General features: G+C 41.6%; 1 protein-coding gene across 1 annotated transcript in view; it reads right to left on the reverse strand.

The window, feature by feature from the left end:
* LOC144493630 (protein eva-1 homolog A-like) overlaps positions 1-21,374 on the reverse strand; it is a 298,521-nt gene that overhangs the window by 216,074 nt on the left and 61,073 nt on the right. The gene's annotated exons all lie outside the window — the stretch shown is intronic.

A 21,374-nucleotide genomic window follows, 5' to 3' on the forward strand; every position in this document is an offset into this window, starting at 1 on the left:
CCATCAGCAAGCCAAAATGTTCCAGTGAAACATTATCTGGAGATTATTTGTCCATCATCTCAGCTCAGAGCATGTGGGAAGATCCACAAGGGACATGGAGAGCAAACAAAGACCATCAAATATTAAGCAATTTTAAAATTAAATGTATGGCAGTTAGACAACACAGCATTAAAAAAAATCGATACTGATAGCTTTGTGACAGAGAAATTGAAATCAGAGCTCACATGCTACTAAGAAATTAAAATGAGTTGGGGAGACCAAGGAGCACTTGCTGGCAGTTGAACCTTTCTTATCTTAATCAACACCGGTTAAACGTGCACTGAAATAAAGACAGTATATTCGATCTTTAGGATAGCACTGATTGACATTGCAGAAGAACTAGCCATCCATTTCCAGCCAAATCCAGCAGTTTACTGCATTTATTCCTTCCCCTGTAGAGGTTGTTCTCTTGGACAACATGTTCAGTTTTGAAACCAAAATTTTATACAACTGCTAGCTTTATTCCCAGTTATACTGTAATGCTTTCTTGCCCATTAGAATACTTATTGTTAAAAAGCATAATAAATCAAATGGATTTTCATTTTGGTGACAAAAACTACTTTCGCTCCTAAAGTAACTAAACCAACATGTTTTTGCTGCCCATGCAATGAGTCATTTCAAGCATTTCAAGCTAAAGTTTAAAAAGGGGAAATAAATTCAGATTTGAAGACATGTACCCTTTCATAGAAACATTCAAGCTAGATCTTCAATCAACTTTCTATTGACAGACTAACACATAAGATACTACTTTGTGATTTGAGAATCATGTGAGTAAAAATGTCAAATAAACATAACTAAAAGTCTTGATACAGGGCATTAGTTAAACACATTCTCTGACATTGACACATGCTCTGCAAAAAATAATGTAATCTGGTGAACTGGTGCTATCTCTCCCTCAATGTCAAGAAAACAATGGAGATAGCCACCGACTTCAAGAAGCACAGTGGAGGGCATCCCCCTGTTTACATCAATGGGGACAAGGTAGAAATGGTCGAGAGCTTCAAGTTTTTAGGTGTCCAGATCACCAACAACCTGTCCTGGTCTTCCCATGCCAACACCATAGTTAAGAAAGCCCACCAAAGCCTCTACTTTCTCAGAAGACTAAAGAAATTTGGATGTCTGCTACAACTTCACCAACTTCTACAGATGCACCATAGAAAATATTCTTTCTGGTTGTATCACAGCTTGGTATGGCTCCTGCTCTGTCCAAGACCACAAGAAACTACAAAAGGTCGTGAACAAAACCTAGTCTATCACTCAAACCAGCCTCCCCCCCCGCCCCCCCCCCCCCCCCCCACCATTGACACTGTCTACACTTCCTGCTGCCTCAGAAAAGCAGCTAGCATAATCAAGGGCCCCACGCACCCCTGACATACCCTCTTCCACCTTCTTCCATTGGGAAAAAGATACAAAAGTATCATGTACCAACCGACTCAAAAACGACTTCTTCCCTGCTGCCGTCAGACTTTTAGAATTATAGAATCATAGAATCCCTGCAGTGCTGAAGGAGGCCATTTGGCCCAATCGAGCTTGACTGACAATAATCCCACCCAGGCCCTATCCCCGTAACCCTACATATTTACCCTAGTCCCCCTGTCACTAAGGGCAATTTAGCATGGCCAATCAAACTAACCCACACATCTTTGGACTGTGGGAGGAAACTGGAGCACCCGGAGGAAACCCATGCAAACACAGAGAGAACGTGCAAACTCCATACAGACAGTGACCCAAGGCCGGAATTGAACCTGAGTCCCTAGCACTGAGGAAGCAGTGCTAACCACTGTGCCACAGTGCTGCCCCTTATTGAATGGACCTACCTCGCATTAAGTTGATCTTTCTCTACATCCTAGCTATGACTGTAACACGACATTCTTCACTCTCTTGTTTCCTTCTCTAAATACGGTAAGCTTTGTCTGTATAGCGCACAAGAAACAATACTTTTCACTGAATACTAATACATGTGACAATACTAAATCAAATCAAATCAAATCAATCAACGAGTTACTTCGGCAATAGCGATTTTAAAAATAAGATCCAATAGAATGGCACTGAGGATAATCTAAGAAATAGTTGATAAAATCTTCCATACTATGGGCAACTAAGGAATTTATTATTTTTCTTTAGTCTGCTCTTGAAGTGTGTCCTGTACCCTGCATCCATGCTCCCAGAACTCTACCAATTCCACTCTGAAACCACAACTGAACAAAGGTGGCTGATAATAATTCTCCTCTTTCCAATTTTCTTTATTTTCTTGGTGTTGTGCTGAAATTTAGAACTTGATGCATGGATGAACTAAATGGTGTCATGAGTTAGAATTCCAATTTAATGTTCTACCACCCTTAGGAGGCAACCAATTCAAATATTAATATTCTTCAAAGCAATGTATTTCTAGATTCCTTTCACTGGTGATGGGTGTCATATCTTTTTGCGCATATTTTGTGTCAGTATTCAGTATTCACAGGGATTACCATCTGCAAACAAATTAGATTTTACTTGATATTGCCACAAGCTGTCTAATATAATTGTATTAGACGGAATGCCTGCATCACAAAAATAGATTGAATATTATTTACGTGTCACATTCATGCAGTTGGTATTCAAATGGATTTTACAAAAAAGTCTGCTATCTGCTCTGAAATTTAACGGCATGGTGGCAAAGCGGTTTGCACTGCTGTGTCACAGCACCAGGGACCTGGGTTCCATTCCAACCTTGGATGACAGTCTGTGTGGAGTTTGCACCTTATCTGCGTGGGTTTCCTCCGGGTGTTCCAGTTTCCTCCAACATTCCAAGATGTTAGATGGATTGGCCATGCTAAATTGCCCCTTAGTATCTAAAGATGTGTAAGTTAGGTGGATTGACCATGGTAAATGCATAGGGTTACGGAAATAGGACGGGGGTGCTGGGACTGGGTAAGATGCTCTGTTGGAGAGTTGGTGCAGACTCGATAGGTCGAATGGCCTTCTTCTGCAGTGTAGGGATTCAATGGATTAAGTTCCCTGTCTGATAAGGGTAACGTGATCACTTTAATCCACCGTCTACCTATATGTCATGGAGCAGCTACTTCTTTTCTCCAATCAGTGCCTGACTGGAGAAAACTCATAATTTCAAATTCCTTTTTGTCATTGCCCAGATTATCTTTCACTACTTTGCCTTGTTCAGCTTTACTGCTGCTGTTGCTCAAGTAGCCTCGCCTCTGGCTACTGTGGCCTGATTTTGCCTAATCCCAATAAAAGTAAAGCGTAAATAGAAAAGCTTTTCAATGGACCTGAGCTATTGACAAACAACAGTTTATATTCTAGCAGTTGCATAACAAAGACAACTGCTTTCTTTTAATTGAGGAATCTAAATTAAATTAAAGGTTCATTACACACCACCAAGGTTGAAAATAGTCAGCAAGAAGCAAGTAGGTCAGGAAACGTGACTAAAAAAAGTGAGCAGATTACACGAGGAACAAAATAAGACGCGTTGGGGTGGGGTGGGGGGGGGGGGGGCAGGTTGGCAAAGATTTGCATAGTTTTGAGGTTCTAGAAAGCTAAAGTTGAGAATAGGAAAAAGTGCAATTTTTATTAGGAAGTTGAATGTATGAATTCATTGACCTTAAATTCCACCAGCTGCCATGGTGGGATTTGAATCCCTGTCTCCAATGCATAAACCTGGATCTCTGGATTATCAATCCAGTGACTTTATCACTATGCCATTATCTCGCCTATATTAAATATAACATGATGTGGAGATGCCAGCATTGGACTGGGGTGGGCACAGTAAGAAGTCTCACAACACCAGGTTAAAGACTCACCTGATGAAGGAGCAGCACTCCGAAAGTTTGAGATTCCAAATAAACCTGTTGGACTTTAACCTGGTGTTGTGAGACTCCTTATTGTGCTCAAATATAACAAACAGTAGAGTCTCTGAAGAAGTCATACAGACTCAAAACATTAACTCTGTTTCATTCCCCACAGATGCTGCCAGACCTGCTGAGTTTATCCAGGATTTTCTGTTTTCATTACAGATTTCCAGCATCCGCATGCAGTATGTTACTTATATAAGAAACAGAAGGTAGTGTGATTTTATAATATTATTGATACTGTTCAACCAATACTAAATATGTATTGAATCAGCAGGGTTATGTAAAGTACTAACTTTATTGTAACACATCTTAGTAACACATCTAAGATGTAACACATCTTAGAAGATCCTGAGAGGCAGGATTTATGAGCATCTGGAGAGGAATAGTATGATCAGAAATAGCCAGCACAGCTTTGTCCAAGGCAGATCATGCCTTACGAGCCTAATTGAATTTTTTGAAGATGTAACCAGACACATAGACGAGGGAAGAGCGGTAGATGTAGTTTATATGGATTTCAGCAAGGCATTTGATAAGCTGCCCCATACAAGGCTTATTGAGAAAGTGAAGGGGTATGGGATACAAGGGGACATTGCTTTGTGGATTCAGAACTGGCTTGCCCACAGAAGGCAAAGAATGGTTGTAGATGGGTCTTTTTCAGCATGGAGGTTGGTCACCAGTGGAGTGCCCCAAGGATCTGTTCTGGGACCCTTGCTCTTTGTGATTTTTATAAATGACCTGGATGAGGAAGTGGAAGGATGGGTTGGCAAGTTTGCTGATGACACAAAGGTTGGTGGTGTTGTGGATAGTGTAGAGGGATGTCAACAGTTGCAACGAGACACAGATAAGATGCAAGACTGGGCGGAGAAGTGGCAGATGGACTTCAACCCAGATAAGTGTGTGGTGGTTCATTTTGGCAGGTCGATTAGGATGAAAGAATATAATATTAAGGGTAAGACGCTTGGCAGTGTGGAAGATCAGAAGGATCTTGGGGTCCGGGTTCATAGGACGCTCAAAGCAGCGTCGCAGGTAGAGGCTGTGGTTAAGAAGGCGTATGGAATACTGGCCTTCATCAATAGAGGAATTGAGTTTAGAAATCGGGAGATAATGCTGCAGCTGTATAGGACCCTGGTCAGAGCCCACCTGGAGTACTGTGTCCAGTTCTGGTCGCCTCATTACAGAAAGGATGTGGAAGCCATAGAAAGGGTGCAGAGGAGATTTACAAGGATGTTGCCTGGATTAGGTGGCATGCGTTATGAGGATAGGTTGAGAGAGCTAGGTCTTTTCTCCTTGGAGAGGCGAAGGATGAGAGGTGACCTGCTAGAGGTGTATAAGATGTTGAGAGGTATTGATAGAGTGGATTCTCAGAGGCTTTTACCCAGGGCTGAAATGGTTGCCACAAGAGGTCACAGGTTTAGGGTGCTGAGGAGTAGGCACAGAGAAGATGTTAGGGGTAAGTTTTTCACACAGAGGGTGGTGGGTGCGTGGAATCGGCTGCCAGTAGTGGTGGTGGAGGCGGATTCGATAGGGCCTTTTAAGAGACTTTTGGATAAGTTCATGGAAGTTAGTAAGATAGAGGGTTATAGATAAGCCTAGTAGGTAGGGACATGTTCGGCGCAACTTGTGGGCCAAAGGGCCTGTTTGTGCTGTAGTTTTTCTATGTTCTATTCTATGTTCTAGTGCTGTGACTACTTCATCCATGAGACTGCACAGGAGAGACAATCATATGATGTTGCATCACTTCCTGTGATGATTTTTACAGCATCTGATTATAATATTAAACAATTAGAATTTACCCATTAGACTACATCTCTCCCCAAGTCTCTGATTTTAATTTCTATCAGTGTATCCGGACAGGCACCGGAGTATGGTGACCAGGGGATTGTCATAGTAACTTCATTGCAGTGACAGTAAGCTTACTTGTGACACTAATAAATAAACTTTAAACCTTATTACAAAGATCAAACAAACCACAACTTCAAACTCTGATGTGTTGCAGTCATTGTTCTAGTTTTCATCTCTCTTCCCTTCTTATTAGGACAACCAATATCGTGGTTTCACAAGTTTACTAGAATGAGTATTTTTTTCCTTTAGAAGATGTTGGGGGTTTGAGGGCTGAGGTGGTCTTTCAGGCTATGCAGGGCAGCAGGGAATTGGTAGATGTCTGAAGTTCACCAGTCAGGTTGTCATCTGGTTTGGTGGATGAATGTCACATCTGTGGTTGGTTAGATTGTGTAGATGACTATTTCCATGAGGTAGGAGGCTGTTTCTGTTTCGCAGCCAGTGAACATATATCCATCTTACCATACCATGCTCTGTTTTGAATTAGGACCATGAATATAGTATCTATTCAACCACTTGGTCTTGGATCCAAATTACCTCTCCCAGTTGGAGGTCTAACAGATTGTATACTTTATGATGTTTGCCATAGTTCCACATCTGGCTGGAAAAACTTTTGCCACCTTTCTCTCTCACTTTGTCCAAGTCATCAGCTTGTACTTGTAGCATGAGTTTTCAGAATAGGGAGTTGAGTCTTCTTCGCTTGAGAAGTTCACATCGTCATGATGGGAAGGAAGATACCATCAATGGTTCTCTTGTCTACTGACAATGAATATCACAAGTAATACATCTAGATATGGAGCGGGATTTTCTGGCCTCACTTGCCCCAAGGCTGGAAAATCCCACCCGAGGTCAATAGACCTTTGCATAGTCCATGTCCCCTCCTGGGAATCGTAGAGGGCGGGATAGAAAATTTCTGCCCATCATCTCTTCCAATGACTGTGAAAGACCTTGTTATCAAAAGGAATACCTTGCTTTGGCTCAACATTTTGTGATGTCCTCAGAGCTCTTGGTATGGCCATTCTCTCATCATAGATAAGTAAATCATCAACTACACTGAGGTGTTCTCTCTGTTCAGAGTATTGTCTGAGAATGGGATTGTGTAGCATGTATGTTGACCATCCTTTAATGCAGTATTCTCTGATCCGAGCACATTCTTCATCAGATTTCTGTGCACCTCTTCTTTTATTCAGTCGCTGAGTTGTTGCAGGTAGAGTTGTGGTTGTTGCTGATACAAAGGTTTCTACCTCTTTAATAAGGGCTACTTCACCTTGATCAGGTCTTACTACTGAGATATGGGGCAAAACATTTGCAATCTGTTGATTTCCCGTCTGTCTTTACATCAAACCTTATCATCCTCAGTCTGAATCGTTGTGCTTGTGGATGCATTTTTGCTAACTGCTTAGAATTTAAGAGCGTCACTAAGGGTTTATGGTTTATCTTTAACTTGAAGTGGAGACCAAGAACATAATCTGCCCATTTTTCTTTCTCTGTCACTGCATATCTCTGTTCAGTCTCTGTCAGTGAATGGGATACCTAGTAAACTGATCTACCCTTTCCATCCGTATCTATCTGAAAGAGTACAGTTCCCAATCCTGTAGAAGATTCATTGACAGCAATGATAGTGGGTAGCTGTGGGTCATAGTGAGCTAAAATATCAAGTGATACCAGCATCCATTTGATTTTCTCAAAAGACCAGGGCTGGAATTTTACTGCCCCGCCCACCACAGGAATCAGGGCGGGTGAGGGACGGACATTGGGAAGGTCCGTTGGCCTCACACAGGATTTTACAGTTTTGGGATGAGCAGAGCAGTAAAATCCCGCCCCAGGTTTGTGCTTCCTCCCAGACTACGAATTGTTCCAAAAAAGTTTCATATTAGATTTGAAACATTAACTGTTTCTCTCCCCACAGATGCTGCCAGATCTGCTGAGTTTTTGCAGCATTTTCTATTTTTATTATTATAAACTGTCCTGTCGAACAGCGGATGTAGTGACTCATTGATGATAGGCATCTGTCAATGCCCGACTTGGTTTACCACACTCAGGAATCTCTGGAGCTGAGACATGTTCCAATGTGCTGGAAACTACTTGATTGCTCTCATCTTCTGTGCATTAGCTCTTGGCACCAGATGCATCCACAATATGCCCAAGGAACCTAGAGTCAGCTGCAAGAATTTGCATTTGTTTTTGAGTGTGAGTCCCACTTCCTCTGAGCATCACAGCATGGCTCACATTTTAGTGTTATGTTCTGTCTGAGAGGATTCGTATATCAGGATATCATCCATGTTGCATACTAGTCTATCCAGTACCCCTAGAATGCTTGCGATTGTCCACTGGAAGAGCTTTGACACCATCTGAAAGCTCCCCTCCAAACTACACATCTTTCTGACTTGGAATTTTATTGCTACTCTTTCACTGTCACTGGGTCAAAATTCTGGATCTCCTGCCTTAACAGCTCTCCCTGCACCTGATGCACTGTAGCAGTTCAAGAAGACGACACCAACACCCTCTCAAGGCAAATACAGATGAGCAACAAATGCTGGTTTTACCAGAGATGTTCACACCCCATGAATTCATAAAATAAGGACTGTTGGGTTATAGAACTGTTATGGGGCGGCACGGTAGCACAGTGGTTAGCACTGCTGCTTCACAGCTCCAGGGACCTGGGTTCGATTCCCGGCTTGGGTCCCTGTCTGTGTGGAGTTTGCACATTCTCCTCGTGTCTGCGTGGGTTTCCTCCGGGTGCTCCGGTTTCCTCCCACAGTCCAAAGATGTGCGGGTTAGGTTGATTGGCCATGCTAAAATTGCCCCTTAGTGTCCTGGGATGCGTAGATTAGAGGGATTAGTGGGTAAAATATGTAGGGATATGGGGGTAGGGCCTGGGTGGGATTATGGTCGGTGCAGACTCGATGGGCCGAAAGGCCTCTTTCTGTACTGTAGGGTTTCTATGATTCTATGAGATGTAATAGAACAGGTTACATTTTTTAATCAAAATTTGTGATTTTCATTCTAAATGACTAACTTTAACTGGTCTGCATGGGAATGATACTGAGATTTGAACCAGGCTAAAGGAGTGCAATAAAACAGAGGGGAGGCGAGGCAGGTCAAGGCCCAAAGAAAATCGGTTGCAACTTCAGCTTTGAATACTGGTCAAAGGATATTGAGTGCAAAAAAAGGAGCTGTTTTTCAAGGGCTCAATCAATCTTGCACTGGAATTTTGGCAGAGAACCTGAAGAACCCATGTCGAAATTCACCCCGCTAATTTTATTTAACATAAATTCACTTTGAGTAACATTATATTCTTGGTCTTTTCCTGGGTTGTGGCTTTCATAGTGATGGATTGGCAGACCAAAGCCAAGTAATCCCACCAACCTATATTCCAAAATAATTTCTAGCCAGTGAGTTGCATGGTCATTCACATGACAGCAAGTCAACTTCAATGGTAATTCCAGCTGATCTGGAGGAAGGGTGCAGCAAGACCCATTATAGAATCATGGAATGGTTAAAGCATAGGATGCGGCCAATCGGTCCATCATGTCTGTGCTGGCTGTCTGCAAGTGTAATTCACCTCATGTCAACCCCCCACCAACCATTTCCCTATAGCTTTTTCACATTTTCCTCTTCAGGTAATGATCTTTTGAAAGCCATACTTGAATCTGCCTTCACCGCTTTCAGTTTGTGCATTCCAAATCCTATGCACTCACTGTGTAAAAAAACTTTTCCTCATATCACCATTGCTTCTTGTGTCAATCATCTTGAATTGGAGTCCTCTGGTTCTCGATTCTTTCCCCAACGGAAACAATTTCCCCCTAGTTACTCTATCCAGAGCCTCCTTGATTTTAAACACCTCTCAAATCTCCTCTCAACCTTCTCTTCTCCAAGAAGAGCAATCTACCTAAGTACAGATGTTCCTCATCCCTGGAACCATTCTTCTGAATTCTTTCTGCATCCTTTCTAATTCTTTCATAACAGTATGATTTAACAAAAAAAGAGTCTGCATAAGCTATAAAAAATACATTAAAGAGCACACAAAAACCTAAAGGTATATCACCATGATCATCTTTGAGACGCAATAGCCTAAAAATTTGCTCATAGCTGCTTATCAATCACTGCTCTGAATGGGTTGTCCATCTAACATATATTGAAACCAGTAAGCTGCCAAAACCTGCTGGGCATACCGAGGTAACTCACCTGCCTGAGGCTTTCAACTTCAGGTTGCTGCAGTAGTGGCAGTGGATTCAAGTAAATGCTTAAAAGGGAACCCAAGATGATTGGTATGGGAACAACTGGGAATGGGGTGTATGATTGGAAAGTGCACGATCAGGAGCAGGAGATGGGGGCAGGGAGTGGTAGGCACCAATGACCTGTGGTTTTGATGTAGAACTTCCTACTTCCACATCTGGGTAGTTAATTAAATATATAAAAGTATCTTTTTGGTGACAGCTCCAGTAATTAGGTTGCATATAAACCTTATTTCCTTGGCACAGCTGGCAACTTATTTGCAAATGAAAAAGGTTGACACTGTTTCAAGTCCAGACCTTGGATACATATTGTTTGCCTACACCAATATGGCAGGCAGTGTACTTCTGGCTTTTAATAAGCACTCCCTTTGGCTCCTAAAGGCTGGATGTGGCGCCATCAACATTCGAGGCCAATAATTATTTTAAAGGGCATTATTAATCCAAAAAGTAGCTCATGGGTCAGTGGACAGGAAGAATCTGTCATGTCCTTTGATTTCATCAAACCAGATCATTTGCACTGGCGCAGAAGGGCAAAGCCTACTTTGATAGCACTGATTGTAAAGCAGTTTTGGTGGGAAGAAAATGTCTTGTTTAAATGATTGTGTAACAATAAAGCTGTCTTTTGTTGCCACAGCACAATTATGCACCAATTACTCTAAGGGTTTCCTGTCATGTGCCACCAAACAGTAACTTTGAAACAAGTTGGATCCTTCCCAAAAGAAAGGAGGAAAACTCAAAGAGAAACTTGCCATATTTGAAGGAGGGCTGTGTTGAAATAAGCCCGAAAGAATGTTACTTGTTTGTCATCATCATTGGAAAATGTTGCTTAAACGAGGCACACCTATAGAAATCTGGTTACTTCATCAATATTAAACATTCAACATGCTTTCCCAGCAGAACAATTCCATTCCAGTTGTAAATGAATTACCACAGTTTAATTGTTGAGAATGATTCTGTTCCTGAAGGAAACACAATTTATTAAAAAGAGTCTTTCATGCATGGTGGAATGATTGTACAAAGCTGCAACATGTACTTGCAGAACACAAGAGTTATTGTTCATGGCTCACTGCATATTTTTATTACAGGGTTCCAATATCTGTTTTCCTTATCTGATGCAGGATGCATTCCAAGGTATACAGTGTTATAGTCACATTGTACAACATCCCATTTAACCTCAACTGGCCTCTATGATATGACTGACATTTTTTGGAAAATTATTTTACAAGCTTCGTCAGAAATAAAACAAAGAATTATCATATGCCATCAATTAATGCTCCTATTTATTCATGTTAAGCACCATTAGAATTCCAATTGGGGTTGTGTTGAAATATCAGTTCTGTGTAAATAGTATAGTAAGCTTTAAATTAGTAAAGATGATAATTAAGTCCTTGCAGGTAATTTTGCTTAATCTGAAATATGTTATCCTGTCTCTGTATGGCTTTAAGTAGAATTTTTAAATCCAGCTGAACATGGGCCAATAGTTAAAATATTTAAAGGGAAGTAGAAAACCACAAACCAGTGGGAAAATCTAAATTGAATTGTTATTGAATAAACCTAAAGAAAGATAGTGGGAAGAATTAATAATAAATATATGTATTAATCATAATTTAATACAATATAAATCCAGTGAATCCCTCTAAAAGGCAATAGTTTGACTGGTATAGTTAAGCAATGATGGTGAACAAATGAACTCAGAGATAATATCAAAATAAAAGAAAAGGTGCATACAAATGCAAGGAAAACTAAAAATTCAGGACACCGCAAGGGGTAGAATAAAGCACGAAAAGAACAGAAAGAAATTAATGAGCTACAAAAGGAACATGAATATTTGCAGGGGGTAAAGCTAAAAAAGCAATTTTTAATACATTTTTTAAGAAGAGAGATGTAAAAAGGAATGAGGGCCAATTAAAGTCAGATACAGGCAAGCCTCTAAATAATAATGAGGGAATGGCAGACTTGTTAAATGCATACACTGGCCTTGTTGGAGGGGAGTATGGCAGCATGGCGTGTCCAACGCATCTTGTTATAATAATTTTCTTCCATTCCCTGCCCAGCAGTTGACCAAATTGACTGTGGGAGCCTGATATAAATAGGTTAATGAAGTGTCCCACCTCTTATTGACTATCAGACAAAATGAAACCCAATGTCATAGGAGCAGACACATACTCAGCTGGGGATAAAATCCCCAGTTTTTAAATCCCTGAACTCTCTTCTGTTCTTTCTGGGAGGTTTATGGTGGCCTATGGATCCATCTTGAAAGTAGGAGAAGAGGACAATACAATACATTTGTGGTACAAGGAAATCTAATAAAAAGTCAGGGGAGGAATTAAAGTAAAAAAAGGCAAGAGAGAAAATAATGGGACTTAAGAAAAGAAAGTCTCCAGGATTTGATTGTTTTCACCATGGAAAGAAATAGGTGAGAAACTGCAGCTGCGTTCATCATAATTTTCCAAAGCTTTCTAAGTTCAGGATTTGGATTTAAAATTGCAAATGTCTTTCCGTTATTGAAGAAGGAAGGAAGGGATGGGGTGGGGCAGGGGGTGAGACAACTGGACATGATCTGAGCGGGAACTTTTTCATGACATGATCAATACACGAGGGAATCTGGGCCATTAAAACAAACAAAATAAAATTGATCAAAATGATTTGCCGGCCTCTTCTGGCCTATAATCTGGCTCCTGTTAGGTTGGGCCTGACAAGGTCGCTTTCATTGCTTCTCCACTCAGGCTTTCAAATGAATTGCAAGTCAGGTCGTAATGATATTATCTGATCCAATCCACCCACATCCTTTCTGTAGCTGTGGCACTTCTCTAAACAGCAAATTAAGACTGGGACACAGCAGAGTAAGCTGGTATCAGGAGGTAAGCAATTAGCCTCATTTTAACAGCCATGACTGCATGAGTTAAATTTGGAGCCAAAGTGACTGAGCACTAGGACAAGTTTCATTTGATCAAAGAGAGTCAGTATGAATTTGTGAAGGACAGCTCATGGTTGACCGAACTTGTTGAATTTTATAAGGCAGCCTCCGTTAAGCTGGATAGGGCAGTGTATAGCAACAATGTATATATGGACTTTGAAAAAGCACGTTACAAGGTTCTGCACTAGAGACTGTTAGCAGAAATGAGAGCTTACTGAATTGGAAATAACTTTACGGTATGAGTTGGTAAATTTGTTGGAAGGTAAGAGACAGAGCACAAGGATAAAGGAAAGTCCTCTGGCAGAATGTGACAAATGCTGTTCTTAGTTCTTGCTCAAATATGTTAACCACCTGGATGAAGGAATAGGGAGTTGTATACCCAGGTTTGCAGATGACAATACCTTTGGAGGTACAGTAAGTTGTGTAGATGGGAGTAGAAAGTTACAAAGGTATGTAGACTAAGTGAGTGGGAAAAACTTTGGCAGATGGAGTTCAATGGGGAAAATGCAAGGTCATTCACTTTTAATCTGACAAAGATAAAGTTAAAGATTATCTTTACGATGTTAGAATAGGCGCAGGGGAGCAGAGGAGAGATTTGGGATACCAAACAAACAAATCACTAGAAATTAATCCATAGGTTGAAAAGTAATTAAAAGACGACAGGATCATTGGTCTTTATCTCAAAAAGGGTTAAAATACAAAAAGGGGAAGTCCTGCTTCAGTTTCACACTCACTCAGAACCCACCTGGAGTATTCTAAGCAGTGAAGCTCAGGAACAATATTTGTCCTTGGAAGGGATAATGGCATCGAGTCACCAGCATCTCTATCACCTGTGCTGGGCGGCACGGTGGCACAGTGGTTAACACTGCTGTCTCACAGCTCCCAGGGGCCTGGGTTCGATCCCCATTTTGGGCCACTGTCTGTGTGGAGTTTGCACGTTCTCCCTGTGTCTATGTGGGTTTCCTTCAGGTGCTCCGGTTTTCTCCCAAAGTCCAAAGATGTGTGGGTTAGGTGCATTGGCGATGCACTGGGATTTGTAGGTTAGAGGGATTAGTGGGGTAAATATGTGGGATTAGGGGGATAGGGCCTAGATGGGATTGTTGTTGGTGCAGACACGATGGGCCGAATGGCCTCCTTCTGCATTGTACGGTTTCTATGATTCTATAATTCATAAAATCAGGGTCTAAATAATTAAGTTATGAGGATAAGTTACATAAACCTGGCTTGTATTCCTTTGAACATAAAATATTGAGGGGTGATCTAATTGGGACACTTAAATGATAAAAGAATTTGATACGGCAGATGCAGAGAAATCATACCGTTTTGGGTAATCCAGAACAAGAAAACCAAATCTTAACATTAGAGCTAGGCCATTCAGTAATGAAATCAGGAAGTACCTTCTCCACACAAAGGCTAGAAATTTGGAATATTTACCTCAAAAGATTGCGAATGGGGGACCAATTGAAATTTGCAAGACTGAGGTTGATGGATTTTTGTTGAGTTAGAGTATCAAGGGGTATGGAGAAGTCAGGTTAATGAAATTGAGGTGTGGGTCAGCCATCATTTAACTGAATGATGGAACAAACTCGAGGTTCTAAGTGACATTCGGTTCCTATGTTTTTCCTCTTGAATAAGGTGAACAAAAGCGAAGAAAAACCACTTCATCTCTTAACCCTTTGGGTTTTGAGTCTCATTCAACTCCTGTTGTTACTGCTAAAATACCAGCAGCAGTCCAAGTAAATAATTACTAGGTTACGATCCATGATCATTACCATTTCCAAGTGATTATTCACAGCTTTAACTGAAGAAAAGGAGGAGATGATGATTCTGTATATGGGCTTAAATAACAGGGTGAGTTCAGCAGGTTGAAAGGCTTATTCTCATTGAAAGTCCCAGATGCAATGAAGCTGTAAATCAACCGTCATGTTTATCTACGATAGCATAATTGTGGAAGAGGTGTAGCTATTAGTGGCAATAACCATTGTGTGTTTTCACTTGGATGAAGGCTTCTATTAAGAATGGAAGAAATAGGAGCAGAAGCAGACCAGTCAATAAGATCATGACTGATCTTTGACCTCAATTCCACTTTCCTCCCAATCCCCTTAGTCCAAAATCTATATGTCGCAATGTTGAATATACTCAACAACTGAGCATGCACAGTCCCCGGGAGTAGAGTATTTCAAACATTCACATCTCTCTGAATTAAGAAATTCCTCCGCCGGAATTCTACTGCCTGGCCCACCACAGAATCGCAGGCGAGGGACGGACAACGGAAATGTCCGTTGACCTCGGGCGGGAATTTCCAGTCATGCTTGAACAAGGCCATAAAATCCCACCTTCCATTTCATTCCTAAATGACTGACCCCAGAGGTTAATATTACAATTATTGATTTATTTTGTTATTCCAAAGATTATTTGTTCTTCGCCAACATTTAATAAATAAGTCAGTAATTGTGATCATCTATACAGGAATATAAATACGTACAAGATCTCAGGCCACAGTTGGGGGTATTGTATACAGTTTTGGCACCTCTATGATATGCAGGATACAAGACTGGTGGAAAACGTGCAGGGTTACGTCCTTAGGATGTTACCAGGGATGAGAGGTTGCAGCTATGACAAAAACATTGAGAAGAGAGGTGACCAGCTCAGAAGAGAGCAGTAGCGAGGCAGCAGAGCTGATAAGTGAGGGGTGGGGCAGTGGTACCCATTGAGAGCAGTTGGGGGTCATGCAAATGTACAACAGCAATCTGGGAACTTATGGGATTGGAATTCTCCCAAAAGAATTTCAAGTGTTGAATTTGTGGGAAAACTGGAGTAATTCACGCTGATTTTTTCAATGGGAGTTTCCACTAGACTCTCCCACACTCTGTGCAATGCAGAGGCATCAAGCATGAATATCATTAGATTTCAGTGGGTGGGGCCGATTCCCGCCCAGGAGGCTGAAAACAGTGGGCCTCTGCGCATGCGCAGTGGTCCTGAACTGTCAGCCTCCCATTTACTGGCCAGCTCAATCATTGGCCAGACCAGGACCCCAGCAGTGCTACCCTCCCCCCAACATCCCCACGGCCTGAAGACGGCACCCCCCCCCCCAGCCATTCCCGGGCCCCCCGTCTCAGACCGTCCCGATCTCCGGCCTCCCCCCCCCCCCCCCCCCCACCACAATGCCAATCCCCTCCCGCAGAGCTACTCTAAACCCTGCTGGAGTGAAACACTCTGGCAGGGTGGGAGAGGATAGCGGTCCTGGAGAATTCAGTCCCGGGCCCGCTAATAGCATTTAAATGATACTTAAATTAAATTAAAGGGCAGGGGTGTAGGAAACTCAGCTTTTGTAATTGTCCAACAGGTTTGAGGCTCTCACAGCTTGTTTTGATGAGAGTTTGGGCAGAAGGGTAGATGAACTGACTGACCATAGCACCATGATACAGGAAGCTGTTCAAGTGGGAGGAGCAAGAAAGAATGCAATGGTAGCAAGGGACAGTGTAGTGAGGGGGATTGACACTTCTCTGCAGCAATGAGCGAGAGTCCAGGCGGCTGTATTGCCTGCCCAGTGCCAGGGTTCAGGACATCTTTTCGGGGCTGGAGAGGAGAGTTCAAGGGGAGAATCCAGTCATCTTTGTCCACGGGGGTACCTATGACATTGGTAGGACCAGGAAACAGATATTGCATCATCAGTATGAGGAACTAGGCACCAAATTAAGATGCAGATTATTACCTCAATGGTAATAATCTCTCAATTATTATGTGAGCTACTTGCAAATTGTCACAGGGCAAATAAGATTCGAGAAATTAATGCATATCTCAAAGACTGGTATGGAGAAGTGGTTTCCAGTTTGTGGGGCATTGGCACCAGTACTGGGGAAAGTGGAATCTACTGGGACGGTCTGCACCTGAATCATGCGGGGACCAGTGTTCTAGCAAGCTGTGTACCCAGGAAAGTAGAAAGGATTTTAAACTAAATAATGGCTGCAAGGGATCTAATTTTGGAAGATGTGATAAATCAAAGAGCAGAGATAAGGTAAGAGAGAAAGGTACTAATACGGGAAATGATAAACAAACTGTGACAAGAAGGGATAAAAAGTACAAATTTAAGAGTAAATCACAGATAAGGCTAGAGGTTACAAAAATAATAGCAAAATCATTTCTAACCAATTTATTGGAGTTCTTTGAAGAAGTAATATACGCTGTGGATAAAGGAGAACCAGTGGATGTACAGTAATTCAATTTCTGGAAAGCAGTTGATAAATTGCCACATAAAAAGTTATTACTGAAAGTAGGGGGTAACATATTGGCATGGATAGAAGACTGGCTGGCTCACAGGAAACACAGACTAGGCTTAACTGGATCTTTTCTGGTTGGCTAGATGTAATGAGTGATGTGCTACAGGGATCAATGCTGGGGCCTCAACTTTTTTACAATTCATATAAATGACCTGGATGAAGGAACCGAAGGCATGGTTGCTAAATTTGTTAATGATTAAAAGATAGGTAGGAAAGTAAGTTGTGAAGTGGACATAGGGAGGCTACAAGGGGATATAGATGGTGAATGGGCAAAGATTTGGAAAATGGAGTACAAAGTGGCAAAATGTGAAATTGTCTGTTTTGGCAGGAAGAATGAAAAAGAAGCATATTGAGTAGAATTTTGAGTAGTCATAAGTCAAAGCGATGCATCCTGCAGCTGTATAAGATTTCCAGCAGATTTGTCCTACAATCATCCAAAACAATCATCCAAACAGATTTTACACATGGTGGTGGTATTTAAGGAACTCACCAAAAACTGAGGAAAACACCTGGAGATGGTCACTATAAGTTACTGCTCGACAAAACAGTGATACAAGAACACATTGGTAGCTGGAAGTGACAGTGGACTAATTCCATGAGGATCTGATGTCTAGTCAAAGTAAAAGGGGAATGTTCTATTTTGTAATTTAAAGTATATGTTGCCTACAAAAAAGATAGCTTAGTCAATAGTGCTCATCAGTATTTGTTATGGTAAGAGTTTTAAAATATGAAATCTTGCCTTGTCATTCTTTCAGCTAGTAACTGGAAGTTCAGATTACTTTTTAAAAGTTATCAGTCTCTACAAGAATGGTATCATGTTTTAAAACAGGGAATGGAATTCAGTGAGGGTTATAATCAAATATTTGAATTCCCTGGTCCGACTGGAATATGAATCCAGTCCTTGGATTCTAAAATAGCCGGCTGCAGGCACATGTCTGTTCCATAATTCTTAAGTGTGCAAAGCATATAAGTTTCTGGAGAACAAAAGAAACGGATTAACATACAACCTCGCCTTGATCAAAAATGGCTCATATGTAATAAGCAATGGAGGTGAAATTGGGAATGTTAAATCCTTGACCTTTTAGTCATACTGATAATCCTCCAAGACACGTTTGCATCAACCAACCTGACCCTACGGCCATGCCACGATGAAAAGCCATCAACCAAAGGGAAAATTTCAAGAGGTAAAAATGAATTAACAAAATTGCTTCCAGAAGTGCACTGAAACAAAACTGTAATATTCCTTAGTCATAAATTAAAGTTCGTGAAACATTCTTCAGCATCAGTTCAAATCAGTAAAACATTTCTCGTTAAGTATTTCATTGACTGTAAAGTGATTTGAGATGTCCGGTGGTTTGTGAAAAGTGCTTTCCCAATGGAAGTCTTTCTTTCTTCCTTTAACATTGTAATTCTTAGCAGCATTCCTTGGCACCAATGTAAATCTCTGAAATATTCCCCAAAATATCTATGAAATATTCCTCAGTAGCACTTTAAATCCCTAAAAAAAAATCTTTCGGTGACTTGCAGAAGGATTTTGGCAGTAACAATCCAATCGCAAGAACAGTAAAATTTAAACATTTTGCCTCAGGACTCAACAGCCCGTGGCCAACTCTGAACTGCATCTGGGAGTAGCAGGCCCAAATCCATCCCACATTCACCCACCCTGGAGTAAAAATTGCACCAATCAAGGCCCTTTTTCCTTGAGCAGGTACGCGGAGCCGGGAGGTTTTCTGATGAGCGACTGACTTCAGGAGAAAAATCTTCAGTCTATATCTCATTCATATAAACCTTCAGTGAGGGCACTATCACCTACATGGGGTATCCTCAATGTCAACATCCAACTTGACATCCTCCTACTTGTTAGGAAAAAGAACATAGCCCAAATAAACCCACCACAACTAATTCCACAGCACATATTATGAAACTTTATAGATAAATTTAATAAATGCAAGACAGTAATCTCACCTTGAGGTTCAAATCATAGGCCCTTGAATGGATGTGGCAAAATTGCATACCCACTAATACACTCAGTAGTGTTTTTATTTCAATGCCGGCAAAACAACAATTGGAAAAGCCTAATCCAGTAAAAAGTGTTCGAAATGTTGAGCATGTAGTCTTCGTTTGAGAGGTGTAGCAGACTATAATGGAAGGCTTCAAAATGGAGGCGCCGTCTCTACAACTTTCAAAATCTTTAATTAAAAAAATAGATTTGGCATGCATGTTTGTGGGGAAACACTCCACGGGTCAAAATGCACCTCTAGGCCTGCCTGAGCACCGGCCCACAGACCAGGTGCCTACCTCCAGACTCCAAAAATGGGCCTCCAACACCTGCAGGAACCTGGAGATGCCCGTAATGGACATGAGGCTGAATAAATTATTTAAATTTATTAATATTCAAATGGAATTAGCAAGCCCAGGACGCTTTCATCTTGGCTCACTTGCATGTATGTCCTTGCTGGGGAATGTTCTCTATGGCAAGGTTCACATATGGTTCCCCATCAACAGGGACCAGATATGGTGGCCTCACCAGTAGAACTGGAGGCCATTGAGGTCCCCCCAAGAGGTCAGGGGCAAGAGGCAGTGCCCCTTGACATTGAAAGGCTGGCACCCTGGCATTGCTCACTGGGCACCCTGGCATCACCAGTCTGGCATCCTGGCAATGTCCACCAGACACTGCTGCACACTCTGCACAGTGATCAGTGGGGGGGGGGGGGGGGGAAGAATGGAGGGGAGGATCACTGCCACGCTGCACAGCGATCAGTGGGGGTGCGGGGGGGGGGGGGGGAGGATGCTGATCGTTCCGGGCGAAGGGGTTGCGAATGGCTCTGTGCTCAGTGGTAGCGTCGGGGGTGGGTGCCGGGGTGCTGGGCCACAGAGGCCGGCTGGCTGAAAGCAGCAGAGGCAGTGACAGGTCTCTGCTGCTCTCAACACATAAACCTGAGCATGAGCAATTGCGCACTCTGCTGCTATCAACTGGCTTTTGGGCAATTTAGGCCACACCCACTCCCCCTGCAGGCAGGAATCAGATTGAGGGAATTTTTTAAATACAAAGTAGATAAGATTCGACTGGTAGCCGTGTCGAAAAAACAGATTGGAAACTCTCCGGTTTCACGCCCGCTCTGGACTTAGAATTATTTTGGCAAGAACACCCCCTATGGAACACCCCCCTATGGAACACCCCCCTATGGATTACCCTTGAATTATTTTGCTTCAGTTCTTTGTTTTTACCTATCTATTGCTCCACAGCAAATTGAAGAAAATCCACTCAAGTTTCTTAAATTCTATTCGCTTCCATTCAATAGAATAAAAATATTGAGATGGTGGCAGTCAGCCCAACATTTACACGCAAACACATCAGTGGGTGTACAACTTAAAAGGAGAATGTGTGGGGTGGCTATCTTCATCAAAATTTCTACTGCGACTAAAAACTAACATTAAAAGTTTTTGTTTTCTGCTATTTTGCACCAGTCTGGGAGGAGGGCTACAACAAGCCATCCTGCTCACGATTCTGAACTATACTAGCTCAAACATTCAGTTCTTGTTTAGCCTGAACTATGGTTCCTTCCATAGAGGCTGGTTTACACTGGAATCTGCAGGAGCTAGTTTTGTCTCTCCCATCCAACCAACCTACAAAACCCAGCAATTGATCGCTCATATATTCGAAAAAATTATAGGACAAGCAATGAACAAATGAGTTGATGTTAACCTCCCAATTTCTTAGCCAGCAAAATGCACTGCCAGATCAAAGTTTAAGGCTTGTCACATTTTAACTCCTTGGGCCGCAGCAACATTTCACCAGGCCAGTCGTCTCTGCTTAAAATTGATGAAAATTAGCACTTGGCCTATGGGCAGAACAAGAATCTTTTAAAAATCTATATTATAATAGACATTGTATCCTTGCTAAGGATAAAAAATTCCACTTAAAAATATCTTTTCTTAAGATTTAGCCAACTGCTTGCAAGAAAATTTAGTTTTTCATGGATCAGTATTCTGAAAAATAATAAGGTTCCCTGTTGAAAATCTTTATTAGTAAACTTTAATCAAATGATGAATGAGTTCAATCTCTCACAAAATTTGTCAGTTGAGATTTAAAACAAAGCACTAAGGTTTATCTTCGTGTGACTTAACAGTCTTTAATACTGAAGAAAAGAGGATTAAAAGCTGCTGATTAAGAAGGCTTTTCAGATCTCATTTAGACTTCTCTTTAATCCAG

The sequence above is a fragment of the Mustelus asterias genome, chromosome 5 (assembly GCF_964213995.1).
Source record: "Mustelus asterias chromosome 5, sMusAst1.hap1.1, whole genome shotgun sequence".
In the NCBI taxonomy this organism is placed as follows: domain Eukaryota; kingdom Metazoa; phylum Chordata; class Chondrichthyes; order Carcharhiniformes; family Triakidae; genus Mustelus; species Mustelus asterias.